Below are 13,825 nucleotides of genomic sequence, written 5' to 3'. Positions count from 1 at the left end.
TGACACTTTTCAAACAACCTGTAATATCGCTGAGTGCTATATTGACATACAACATTAAAATTTATCAGTAGGAAGAAGGAAATTGTTTCTTTCTTTAAACTATTGTTTTTTAAAATCACTTGCTTATGATTTCCATTAAAAAAAGAGGCCGGAAAAAACCAAGGGGCTTTCCCTTCTAGATGCAGGAAGATATACAGGGTGATTCAGGAGTAATGTGCCAAAAAGCTAGAGCGTGTAGGTTAGGTCGAAACAAGAAAAAAATCGTATGGGGTGGCGAGCACCCCAGACATAAAAAGAAAAATTCTCAGGTAAGTTTTCAGGTGTTATCAATGAAAAAAGTTGATCAACTCAGGGTGAATCCAATACTCTATCACTTTATTGCATCCTTATTTAAGTCTGAATGTTTAAAAAATAATTGGCTAGTGGTTCATGTTTCGTAAATTAATTTATCAACAAGTCCAGCCACGTAAAAACAGAAAATAAAGAGGTTTTTTTTAGAAAAAAGAATTTTTGGGTTTTTGTTAATTTCTCGAAACTGACAAGATATTTCTTTCGCGCCGGGTACAAAGGTGTTAAGTCAGAAAAGGTGATTTTGAGAAAAGTGAAATTGAAGTTTCAATGTTTGTTTGTAAATCTGAATACGATTATTTTGAAAAAGTAATGATGCAGAAACATCATTTATAAAATCTTTTCTAATATCCATATGCTGTTAAGCAAAAAATGACCGTTCTTAAAAAAAATTGTGTTGACTTAACACTTTAGAGCCATTTAGTCTTCAAAAATAAACTTGGTCCAAAGGTGTTATGTCAAGAAAAATCTTTGTTTACATTGATAACAAAGTTTAATTTATAAAAGAAGGTTGGAAATATCAATGTGATTAATTACCAAATGTGAGAATTCTTTTTGAAATAATATAATACCATAGAAAAATAGTTTTTCGTTTTCTGTCTTCTTCTTGACTTAACGCCCTAGGATCAAATTTTTCATTTAAAAATTAAAAATAAACGCAAAAATAAAGGAGTTAAGTCAACTTACGCCCTTAGTACCACACAATTTAAAAAAATTTTGACTTAAACCCTTTGTACCACATCATTTCTAATGGAAGGAGATACGCTAGAGCTATGGCGATAGGACCAAACGAAATAGAAAAAAAAAACTGACTAAAGTCCAATAAAAATCCGAAAATCGATTTTTTTGGCTTAACCCCTTTGTACCCGGCAGCAAAGATTTTTGAATCTGGTTTTCTGTTCTTGTTTTAAAATAAATAAGAGCATCGAATTTTAAAAACTAAATTAGTACTTAATTACATAAAATTTTGAAAAGAATTAGTTTGAAATTTTTTTTTCCCAATTTTTTTTTCAAAATTTTGATTTTAAAAATTAATTTTTCAAAAACTGTTCCATTTTATGGCTTTGTTTAAAATTTTTGTAAGAGAATAGGGTTTTGGCTTTACAAAAAGGTATAGCACGTATTGATTTTGATTTCTAATAATTTTTTTTCCAAAATAAGTCAATTTTTTTTTAAATTGCCCCTCCCCGCTAAACGAGGGGGGATAGACCCCCCTCCCATACGATTTTTTTCTTGTCTCGACCTAACCTACACGCTCTAGCTTTTCCTTTTTGGCACATTACTCCTGAATCTCCTGAATACGTTTGTTTTTATTCATCATCTAGTTGGAAGTTTTTCAATGAAGTTATAATGACTAATGGGAATTTTTTTTTGTTGATGTTTGCTTTCCTCTGTTAGATATACTTATCAATAATTTAATATTTGTTTTTTAAGAAATAATTAATAAATACATAAATTATTCACATTTTTCTTTGAGCGAAATTGTTGATATAAAACGGGAAAAGTTTGGTGGATTGTGAATCCCTCCGTATTTTAAAACATCAATGATTCCGCAAAACGTGTTCGAATACGGGATTTCGAAAAGCGAAAAATTCCACTTAATAAGATTGTCCTTTTTAATCATTTTTCAGGAGATCAACAAATTGGCGGCGGAAAACAGGGGTCGAAACACCGCACACGATTACGATCATACGTTAACGTTTTGACTATTGCTCTCTCTATTTAATCAGCAGAAAAAGAAAGGGACACATAGCAACCATACGTTAACGAACGTATGCCGTAGTTCGACCCCAGAAAAGTTCTAAGTCCTAATTTTAAATTGGTACAAAGTGTAAACAGTAGGGGAGAGTGGCGGACAGTGAGACGGTGCAAACAGTGAGACAATCCATTTTTCTCTTTTCTGAAAATAAGCACAGTAACGCTAGTTTGGGTCAAAACGTTTATTTCCCCGTCTGCGTCTTTTAATTTTGTCCCGACTTAATTAAAGCTGTCCATTTTCCCCCGCCGTAAAATATCACACAAAATCAGGTGAAAGTAGTTTTTGGAGTGTTATAAAAAGAGTGTATAACACAAAAAAATCTGGTTAGTGGACAGAACTTTTTTTACATATGTATTATATTTATATGTTCTTTCATAAAAAAATATCATTGAATTAGAATTCCTTCTCGTTTTTTGTAATTTTATATTTTTCCGAAAAATGACAAAAAGTAAACAGTGAGACATTATTAAAAAGCAAACAGTGAGACATAGGTTTTTTAAAAAGCAAACAGTGAGACATATAGATTTTAAAAAAATCTATTATTTTAGCATGACTTCAAAATGATTTCGTATTGTTTTTTCTTTCATTTTTTTTTGGCTTTTTGTTTTTTTTTTTTGAATAAATGGGTTAAAGTAACATAAATTAATTAAGTATATACTTGTCAATTACCTAATTATTTGACGTTTTCGTTATTTTTTTTTTTCACCTAAGAATGTCTCACTGATCGCACCCCTTTCAAACAGTGAGACGTTTTGACTTTTTCTACATTTTAGTCCAATGTGATGCCCTCATTCATTCTTTAACTATAAGTTTTTTTGCAACATTAAGATAAAATATGTCTTAAACTAACTTCAAAGTTTCGTTAAGCTATCTCGAAAACATTCTAAGATATACCAATTTAAAAAAAGGGTGTCTCACTGTCCGCCACTCTCCCCTATATATTAATTGCGAGCCATAGCGAGAAAACAATTTTTTACAGGAAATAAAGTTGGCCCATTCTTAAGCTCTATACAAAAAATTATTTTATCCAATTTTAAATACCTTTACAAAATTGAAAAATAGAAAAAAAAGAAAAAAGTTTTTATCACTGAGATTTTGTAAGGAAAAATGTATGGGTAAGGCGAGGAGGAGGTTTCATCAAACTCAAATTTCTCCCTTCCTTTAAATTTGATTGAAACGATTACGTCCTATATTTAACGCCTCGAAGTATATAATTTTATTTTCCTTTATTTTGTTCAATTACTGTAATTGCGCAACAAATTATTTCGTATTTTGTTTTTTGTGAAGTGCAGATGTAATTTTTCTTGGTGAGTTCTTAAGCGATACGTTTTTTGTTTTAAGTTTTTGAATGCGATTTGTTGATAAATAAATTAGGTAAATAATAGTATTCTAATAATTGTATTCATTTAACGTGAATATCAATGTGTAAATTTTCTAAATAAATTTATAAATTGTCTTGTGTTGAAGGAGGTTTCGGCATGTTTTGCGTAGGAGGTTTAGTCAAAATGTAGGAACATCCTTATTTTATTCTTATAGTACGTTTTAGCTTTTTTCATATTAAAACCTGAATAACCTTTCAGTGAAAATAAGAAAAAAATAAAAAAGTAGGTATCCTTATCCTGAGAAGACATTTGATAAGTTAGCCATGCTAGAAGCAGAGGCTACGTTTAGCTGCTGGGGTCCCGGAGCAAAACTAAATTTGGGCCCCTTTGCTCTTTATTTTTCTTTGTAAGACAATGTAAGTTTACTTTTATTTTTGTTTACCTTAGGTATTCAACATTTTGTACCTTGTTTCGGCCAGTTTTTATATCAATTTAAAGTTTAATAAGTGCACTTTTGGTTCGTTTTACCAATGAAGAAAGATTTAAAACTTTGTGGAGCGTTTTTTTTCACCGGAGCCCCTTTTTTTACAAAAGCTTGAATATTTTAAAAAACGTTCAAATGACAAAGCAAATTAAAAAAAGATATTTTTTTTAATTTCTCAAATGGCTTAAGCAAACTTGAAGCGCTACTACTATTTTATTGCAACAAAAATTTACTCGTAGGAGGAAAAAAAATAATTTTGGCACGTCAAATGAGCATAACTACCTAGAGTTCTTGAGATTGAATTTTTCTGACTCCTCATTTATTTTTTTTTAGAACCCAATAAATGTTACGGGCCCCCACCTATTGTGTGGTTAGCCAAAAAGGCCCCTAATTTGAATTTCTTATGTTCCTGGTGATTCGTCGATAAATAATTTTTCGAACTGACGGAACCTCCTATGGCATGATGAAACATCCTACTTAAAAGTCGGAACCTCCTACAAGGTAGGATGTTTCATCACTTTTCCTTTATTTACTAATTTACAATAAACTTTGATATGGTTAGTAATTTACTTACTAAAATTTGTTTTTGAATGAGCTTAAACCTTAATAAAAAGCATTTTATGTAAAAAGATGGCTATTTATAAAAGGAAGTTCTTAATTTTTAACATGTCCGTTAACGTGTCAAAACCTCCTAGCCCTACCCTATACATTTCATTATGTTTTAAATTGAATTGGGAATCTTAAGGCAAACATTTTAGATAATCCAATTTGCTTGCAAACTAAATATGTGCTTCACTTTAGAAAAAAAAAAGTTAAACAATTATTTTAAATTGTTTAATTTTCTTTTTCTATCGAGTGGAAACAAGCCAATTTCAATTATTTATTTTTGTTTGATTGTTATAAATAAAGACATTTTCATTTGGCACCCGCGGGGCCCCTCCAAGCGCGGGGCCGTGTGCGGGGGCACACTCCGCACACCTCTTCCGCCGCCTCTGTTTATAATTTATAATTTATAATTTATAATTTATAATTTATAATTTATAATTTATAATTTATAATTTATAATTTATAATTTATAATTTATAATTTATAATTTATAATTTATAATTTATAATTTATAATTTATAATTTATAATTTATAATTTATAATTTATAATTTATAATTTATAATTTATAATTTATAATTTATAATTTATAATTTATAATTTATAATTTATAATTTATAATTTATAATTTATAATTTATAATTTATAATTTATAATTTATAATTTATAATTTATAATTTATAATTTATAATTTATAATTTATAATTTATAATTTATAATTTATAATTTATAATTTATAATTTATAATTTATAATTTATAATTTATAATTTATAATTTATAATTTATAATTTATAATTTATAATTTATAATTTATAATTTATAATTTATAATTTATAATTTATAATTTATAATTTATAATTTATAATTTATAATTTATAATTTATAATTTATAATTTATAATTTATAATTTATAATTTATAATTTATAATTTATAATTTATAATTTATAATTTATAATTTATAATTTATAATTTATAATTTATAATTTATAATTTATAATTTATAATTTATAATTTATAATTTATAATTTATAATTTATAATTTATAATTTATAATTTATAATTTATAATTTATAATTTATAATTTATAATTTATAATTTATAATTTATAATTTATAATTTATAATTTATAATTTATAATTTATAATTTATAATTTATAATTTATAATTTATAATTTATAATTTATAATTTATAATTTATAATTTATAATTTATAATTTATAATTTATAATTTATAATTTATAATTTATAATTTATAATTTATAATTTATAATTTATAATTTATAATTTATAATTTATAATTTATAATTTATAATTTATAATTTATAATTTATAATTTATAATTTATAATTTATAATTTATAATTTATAATTTATAATTTATAATTTATAATTTATAATTTATAATTTATAATTTATAATTTATAATTTATAATTTATAATTTATAATTTATAATTTATAATTTATAATTTATAATTTATAATTTATAATTTATAATTTATAATTTATAATTTATAATTTATAATTTATAATTTATAATTTATAATTTATAATTTATAATTTATAATTTATAATTTATAATTTATAATTTATAATTTATAATTTATAATTTATAATTTATAATTTATAATTTATAATTTATAATTTATAATTTATAATTTATAATTTATAATTTATAATTTATAATTTATAATTTATAATTTATAATTTATAATTTATAATTTATAATTTATAATTTATAATTTATAATTTATAATTTATAATTTATAATTTATAATTTATAATTTATAATTTATAATTTATAATTTATAATTTATAATTTATAATTTATAATTTATAATTTATAATTTATAATTTATAATTTATAATTCATAATTTATAATTTATAATTTATAATTTATAATTTATAATTTATAATTTATAATTTATAATTTATAATTTATAATTTATAATTTATAATTTAACTATATGCCTGTAAGACCTAAGGTCTTTTTTAAATGCAATTGCACGGCCATAGTTAGAAGGAATAGAAAGATAGGAAAGAATTTTTGTTGGTACAGTGAATTGAGAATAAGATGATTAATATCTCATATAGTCCCACGGGTGGCTTCCAAGCTGGGGGATTAAGAAAAGAATGCTGCCTGAGGTAGGGCTCGAACCCACAACCTTCAGGTTAGCAGTCAAGTACTACATCCACTGCACCATTGCCACCATTTTTAATTTTTTTTTTTTTCAATAATCTGTCAAAAGCTTCAATTTTGTCAAATCAAATAGATTTGAATTTGAAGAAAAACCATAAAAACTATGGCCCGTAAGTATTTTGCAGCTGAAAACGCCAGGCGAAAATGGTCGAGAACCTATGTACAATTGAAGCTATGAGAAGAAGGAGTTAAGTGAAATTTAAAATTTTTTCCAGCGGTGTCAAATAACAACTTAAATTTAGGTCTTATCGGCATTCATCTAGCGTCATTAGTTTAGAAGTAAGCTTTAGATCTCTTCTTCTCATGGCTTCAATTGCAATGTTTTGAGATGCTTATATTATGCAGCATCTCAAACCTGATTAGTTTTGAAGTGGAGAATATAATCTAGTAGATCTAGTACTATCTGTGCGAAGTAGACAAGAAATGCATTAATTCCTTTGAATTTTGTGTCTATTAAAAATCTTAAATGAAGTGTTGTCTCTACCCATAGATAACAATGAAAGAAATTCTGGTACAAATGCATACCTATGTGTATACCTTCAAGAAAATTCTAGTCTGGACTTTTATTCATAATTGTGATGTTTTTTTTTAAATATTTTTTTAGCTCATTTGACATTTTTCAAATAAAATTATAATCAAACAATAAATGAAATGACATTTGACACTAATGGAGAGTGAATAAATAGAAAATCTGTTTAAAACGTCCATTTACTCTAAAAATCACTCTTAAAAGGTCGAATTTGGTGTTTTAACTAAAACGACTTTTAAATTTAATGCTCAATTAGTTAATTATGCCAAACTTCAAAAAAATCATTAAAAGAGACTGAATTAAACGAAATTGGTTTTTAATTTTAAAATTCCCTTTTTTAATGGCGATTTAAGTTTAATGGAGAGTCAATAAATTGGGCCTTAATGAATATTTCTCAATTTTCAATTGGAACTGTTTAACTAGGACTTGAAAGTTCTGGTTTGGAAATAACTGGAGATTCCATCAAAACGAAATGGCTCCAAGACGTTGAATATGACAAAATATATACAATGATGATAAAATAGCTTTGCTTGGTGTGACGAAAAATAAGAACACTAATTTATATCGTAGTGCCAAATTCGTTCATTGTGTCTCGTGCAGCAAATTTGATCACTATTCAAAAGATTGTCCCAACGGAAAAAGCCCTTCAAATTCAGTTTTGTGCACAGATATCGGAAATATTTAAACCGGTCTGGAAAGAACGAAATCAGTTCTTATAAAAACCGTTACTAAATATGTTGTAACAATTTTCCTTATATAAAAAAAATAAGGTCCGAAGTAGTAAAAAAAAACAATTTTTGCATTTTCTTACAAACATATTTTAAAAACTGGAGCTAATTAATTTTTTCTGACTTCGGTACATTTTTGTTTCGGCAACAAAACCTCGTATGGGACAAATGAACGAAAAGATTTCGGCAGCGAAATAAAATTGTCTGATAAGATGGAACACGTAAATGCCTTTTTTGTAATGTTAACGCAACTTTAGAATTGTCGTTGATTTTTTAATCTTCATAACTTCATCTCTGGTAGTTTTTTGTTTTTTTTTTTCAAAAATTAATAAATCTATACTGCTCTCTAAAATCCGATATTTGTAATGAAACCAATAACCAAATTCTTTTTCTATAGTTGACCAGGATCAGTTATATTTTTTTTTTTGTATGGAGACGTTCCAACTTTAATTTTTCCACCATTTAGTACAGTACACTCATGAAACTTGGCAAAAAGTTGGCTTTTGGGATAAGAACCAAGTACAAAAAAAGTCTATAAAAAAAATTTTGGTGAAAGGGTGTTTTTTTCGAAGAGACAGTAAAATCCGTAATTGGTCCCAAAAAGCCAATGATTCGCGTAAAACGTGTAAGAACTTATTAATAAATGTTTAATTTGTCATCAAAACCATAAATAAAATGAATCATTGGCTTTTTGGGACCAATTACAGATTTTACTGTCTCTTCGAAAAAAACACCCTTTCACCAAAATTTTTTTTATGAAAACTCTTTATTCTTGCTTTCTATCCCAAAATCAATGTTTTTACCAAATTTCATTAGGGTGACCCATCATTTTTGTTTTCACTCAAAAAAACACCCTGTTAACCACGATATTTTTATAGATACTTAAGATTCTTGTTTCTTATCTTAAAAATAACATAATTGCTAAATTTCAATAGGGTACCACTAATATTACTCTAGTATTTCACACTTTTTCAAATATACCCATATTTTCTTTACTTCTAAAAAAAACACCCTTTCACATAAAAAAATTTATAGACTTACATTATTCGTAGTTCCCATGGGAAAGAGAACATATTTAATGAATTTCGTAAGGGTGCCATTGATTGTATCGGACTTATCGCGGATTTTTTCCCTATTTCCCGAAAAAAAACACCCTTTAACCTAAAATATTTGTATAGACTTTTTGAGCTCTTGGTTTCTGTTATAAATAAAACATTTTTACCAATTTTCATTGGTGTAACAATTTTTTCCCAGTTTTTGTGGTACTAATTCCGAATTTCATAATTTCTTGGAAAAAAAAAACACCCTTTCACTCAAAATAATTTTTTACTTTTTATAGATTCTTAATTCTTATACCAACCAAAACTATTTCACCAAGTTTTAAAAATTTATAAAATATAAGTTAGCTATTATGATACCTTTCTCACACACAACTTAACCTATCAAAAAAACACCCTTCCACCCAAAATATTTTTGAAAAACTTTATGAATCCTTTGTCCCTGTTTTATCTTAAACCTTCATCCCAAATTTTGTCAGTGTAGCATGCTTTTCACATGGGTTTCGGTTATATTTTACCTGTTGAGGTCAAAAAACAAGCACCCTGGTTTTTAATCGAAAATAACTTTTCTTAGAGCAATCGTATTGACTTTATTTTTATGTCATTAGATTCAGCATCAAAAAATACCTTGAAAACATGTGTCATATGATGATATTCAACAAACAATTTTTTTCAGTAGGTATATTTTTGACCTTCACCTCTCCCTCTTGTCCGCAAAAAAACACCCTTCCACCCAACTTTTTTTGTACTTGGTTCTTATCCCAAAATCAAACTTTTTGCCAAGTTTCATGAGTGTAACAATTTTTTTTTCTAAATGCCTATTTTACCTGTACTACATTTGTAAGACTTTACTTTTGACTAAATTAATTTCATAAAAAAAAATTATTAAAATTCCTAAGAAATTCCAAGAAGTAATATTTCTTATATATAAATGCTCGAAGGATTTCCTTACTTTTTTGATCATGCAGCTTATGTGGGCACATATGTAGGGGAAGTGGAGGCAAGACCGCCCACTTAGGGCCAATTTATTGAGTCTCCATTAAATATTGAATTTTATCGCTTTAGTTAACGGCGTCGTTAAACTAATAACGCCATTAAGGTCCAATTTATTCACACTCCATTAAATTTAAAGTCGCCATTAAAAAAGGGAAATTTTAAAATTTGTATGCGATTTGACAGTTTTATAATTTTTAATGGAGCCTTTAAAAATAATGGAGAGTGAATAAATTGGGCCTAAGTACATTCCATTAATTATTCATTTTATTCACTCTTCTTTAGTTAAATTTGTTGTTGTTAATGGAAACTATAAATTTAAAACTCTGTTAAAAAAATCCCAAGGATTTTTAATTTATTTTGAAAAATAAATCTGTCAAAAGCTAGTATTTTGTCATATCAAATAGATTTATTTTTTTGTTTTCTTAGTTTAAACAATTGAAAAGCGCGTCTTTAGATACTTTTAAGATGGATATTTTTATTTAATACATTTTAGTATCTGTTGTAATAACCGTTACGTGCTCTCTGAAAATAAAACAAAACCTCCATTTGCGCTAAAAATCCCTCTTAAAAGGTCGAATTCGGCATTTTAACTAAAAGGTCTTTCAAATTTAATGCTCAATTAGTTATAATGAAGTCAAACTTCAAAAAAATCCTTAAAAGAGACTGAATAAATGAATTTTGTTTTTAATTTAAAAATTCCCTTTTTTAATGACAATTTTAAATTTAATTGAGAGTCAATAAATTGGGCCTTAGTGTTTGACTGTCTTAAAAACTAATAAAAATTATCTTTTATTTAGAATAAAGTTTTTATTCATTAAGTTTAATGTTTTTTGCAGAAACTCTCATTATTATAAAAAAAAAAATAAAAAATACTGCACAAAAGATAATACGTTTTGAAAAAAACATCAAACAAAAAACCGTCTTGCCCCCACATGGGGGAAAGACCGTCCTATCAAATTTTGTTGGTAGAAAGACCGTTTCTATTGTTTTAAATGCAGCCTATTTGTAATAATAACACAATTATGCTATATTTTCATTAGTTCTCACTGCAGCACAAGCTTTTTGGTACTATTTGGTACACATTTTGCACTTAATCAAACAATACTTTGGATTGGATCAAGAAAACAGTTGCAGATAGTAGGTACAAATACAATCTGCAAAGTCCTCTTCATCAGAATCATCAATTACAGTATTGTTTGGCCCTGTTGCTTAGCTTTTTGGAAGATTTAACGTTGAACTTCTTTTTTCACTTTGTTTAAGCTACCAGAGCTTTCAATTTCGCCCATGGCCGGTCTTGCCCCATTCATATCATATTTGATGTTCTGTATTTTTTTTTTTTTTTTATTTATCTCTATGACTCGTTCTTTCGCAAAAAGAATAACTCAACTAGTTAACGAGCCGACTCGAATTTCGGACGTTGCTGGTCGGGCTGAAAATACTCTAGACTTGTTTCTTACCTCTGACCCTGATAAATACACTGTAAGTGTATTATCGCCTCTAGGCACATCAGATCATTGTGTCATATCTGCGAATTTCTCTTGTCAAAAAAATCCAGTTAAAGAAAAAACTCCTAAGAGAACTGTTTGGCAATATGAGAAAGCCAACTGGGAGGGTCTCAACGCTTTTTTCAAAAACTTTAACTGGTCGCTATGTTTCCTCGATAGTGACGTTGATTCCAGTACAGATATGATCACAAACTTAATTCTCTACGGAATGAGAAATTTTATCCCGAATAGGGCTAAAACAATCAAACCAAAAGAGAATTCGTGGTTTGATTCGAGCTGTAAAGAGGTTATCAGGGAAAAAGAGGTAATGTTCCGTTATTATAAAGCCAACCCCACTGAGGAAAATCGGATAAGATTTAAACAAGCTAGAAAGGCCAGCAACGCCCATATTCGACGAATCAAATTTTTGCATGACCAAAAATTAAGACAAAAAATACTACAGTGTCCCACAGGTAGTAAAAATTTTTGGTCATTTGTGAAAAATATTCGAAACTCTACAACATCTTCGGTTCCAACGCTCGTTTACAATGACACTCCTTTTATTAGTTCTCTTGAGAAAGCCAACCTTCTCGTCAGGCAGTTCGCTGCCAATTCAACGTTAACAGAAAGTGTCATGACTCCCCCTTCACTTGAGCGATTAAATAGTTTTATGGGACCTATCTTTTTTCGTACTCGTGCAGTGGCAAGAGTTCTTAAAGACCTTGACATACACAAATCCGCTGGCCCGGATAGTATCCCTCCCATAGTTCTGAAGAGGTGTTCTTCTACGCTGGCAAAACCACTGCGTAAGTTTTTCCATCTGTCATACTCTACAGGTCTCTTTCCGAGTGGATGGAGAACAGCATTTGTCCAGCCTGTCCCTAAAAAAGGCGAATCTTCTTCACCCTCTAACTATCGTCCGATTGCACTTACGTCCCTTCTTTCCAAGGTCCTGGAAACGCTGATTAATTTCCAGCTTAAGAAATATCTTAATGACCGGCAGTATGGCTTTCGTAGCAATAGATCCACTGGTGATTTGATGGTTTATCTCACCGATCAGTGGAACAAATCTTTACATCGTTTTGGAGAAAGTAAGATTGTTGCGCTTGATATTTCAAAGGCATTTGATAGAGTTTGGCATCAAGCTCTCTTATCGAAAATGCTTGCATTCGGTATTGATGAATCTCTTCTTCGTTGGATTAGAAATTACCTTTCGAACCGTTCAATTCAAGTCGTTTTGGATGGATTCAAGTCTGAAACCCATAATATAAACGCTGGTGTGCCCCAGGGCTCCGTTTTGTCTCCGACTCTCTTTCTCATTTTCATTAATGATTTGCTCTCTGAAACTTGTAATCCATTAAATTGTTTCGCAGATGATAGTACCCTCAGCTTTTCATATTCGTTTGTAGATTCACACCCATGTCCTTCGGATGTGGAACTCCAACGGCAAAATATGATAAGCTCATCAAATTCTGATCTCGAATGCATTGTCCAATGGGGAATAAGAAACCGCGTAGAATTTAATGCTTCTAAAACACAATGCTGCTTTACTATCTTTAAAACGAAACCTTCCCCCTTTGCCACTATCCATGAGTGGTACTTGCATAGAGGAAACTGATCAGCTTTCGATTCTAGGTATGTCCATTACAAACCACCTTTTGTGGAATGAACACATATTCGATGTAGCCAAAAACTCTGCGAAATGCTTAGGTTTCCTCCGAAGATGTAAGAAATATTTCACCCCTTCTGATCTGGCTATAATCTATAAAACATATATTCGTCCAAGGCTCGAGTATAATTCCCATATCTGGGCAGGTGCTCCTAAGACCCACTTGAGTTATTTGGATAGAATTCAAAACAGAGCTTTTAAAATGATAGGTGATAGGTCCATTACTGATACAATCCCACCTCTTGAGCACCGCCGGAATGTATCATGCCTGTCCTTATTTTATAGGTACTTTTTTAAAAAATGTTCTAATGAAATAGCTAGCTGCATTCCTCCCCTTAAACAATTCAACCGTAATACTCGTACTTCAAGGAATGCCCATCAGTTTACACTTGAGCCCAACTTCGGACGTACCGTCAAATACAGAGATTCTTTCTTTAGTCGTACTACTAGAATGTGGAATGCATTACCCGCCTCTGTTTTTCCCTCCCATTTTAATGTTCAGAACTTTAAAACCAATGTGCATCGGTATCTCCTTTTACATCCCTTCCTCTTTTCCTAAAGCTCGTACTGTGTATATATACATATTAAGGGTACCCAAAACCCCTTTAGTGCGCGCTCATTATAAAAAAAAAAAAAAAAAAAA

This window comes from Episyrphus balteatus, chromosome 3 (assembly GCF_945859705.1).
Source record: "Episyrphus balteatus chromosome 3, idEpiBalt1.1, whole genome shotgun sequence".
Classification (NCBI taxonomy): Eukaryota; Metazoa; Arthropoda; class Insecta; order Diptera; family Syrphidae; genus Episyrphus; species Episyrphus balteatus.
Note: the sequence above shows the minus strand (reverse complement) of the source record.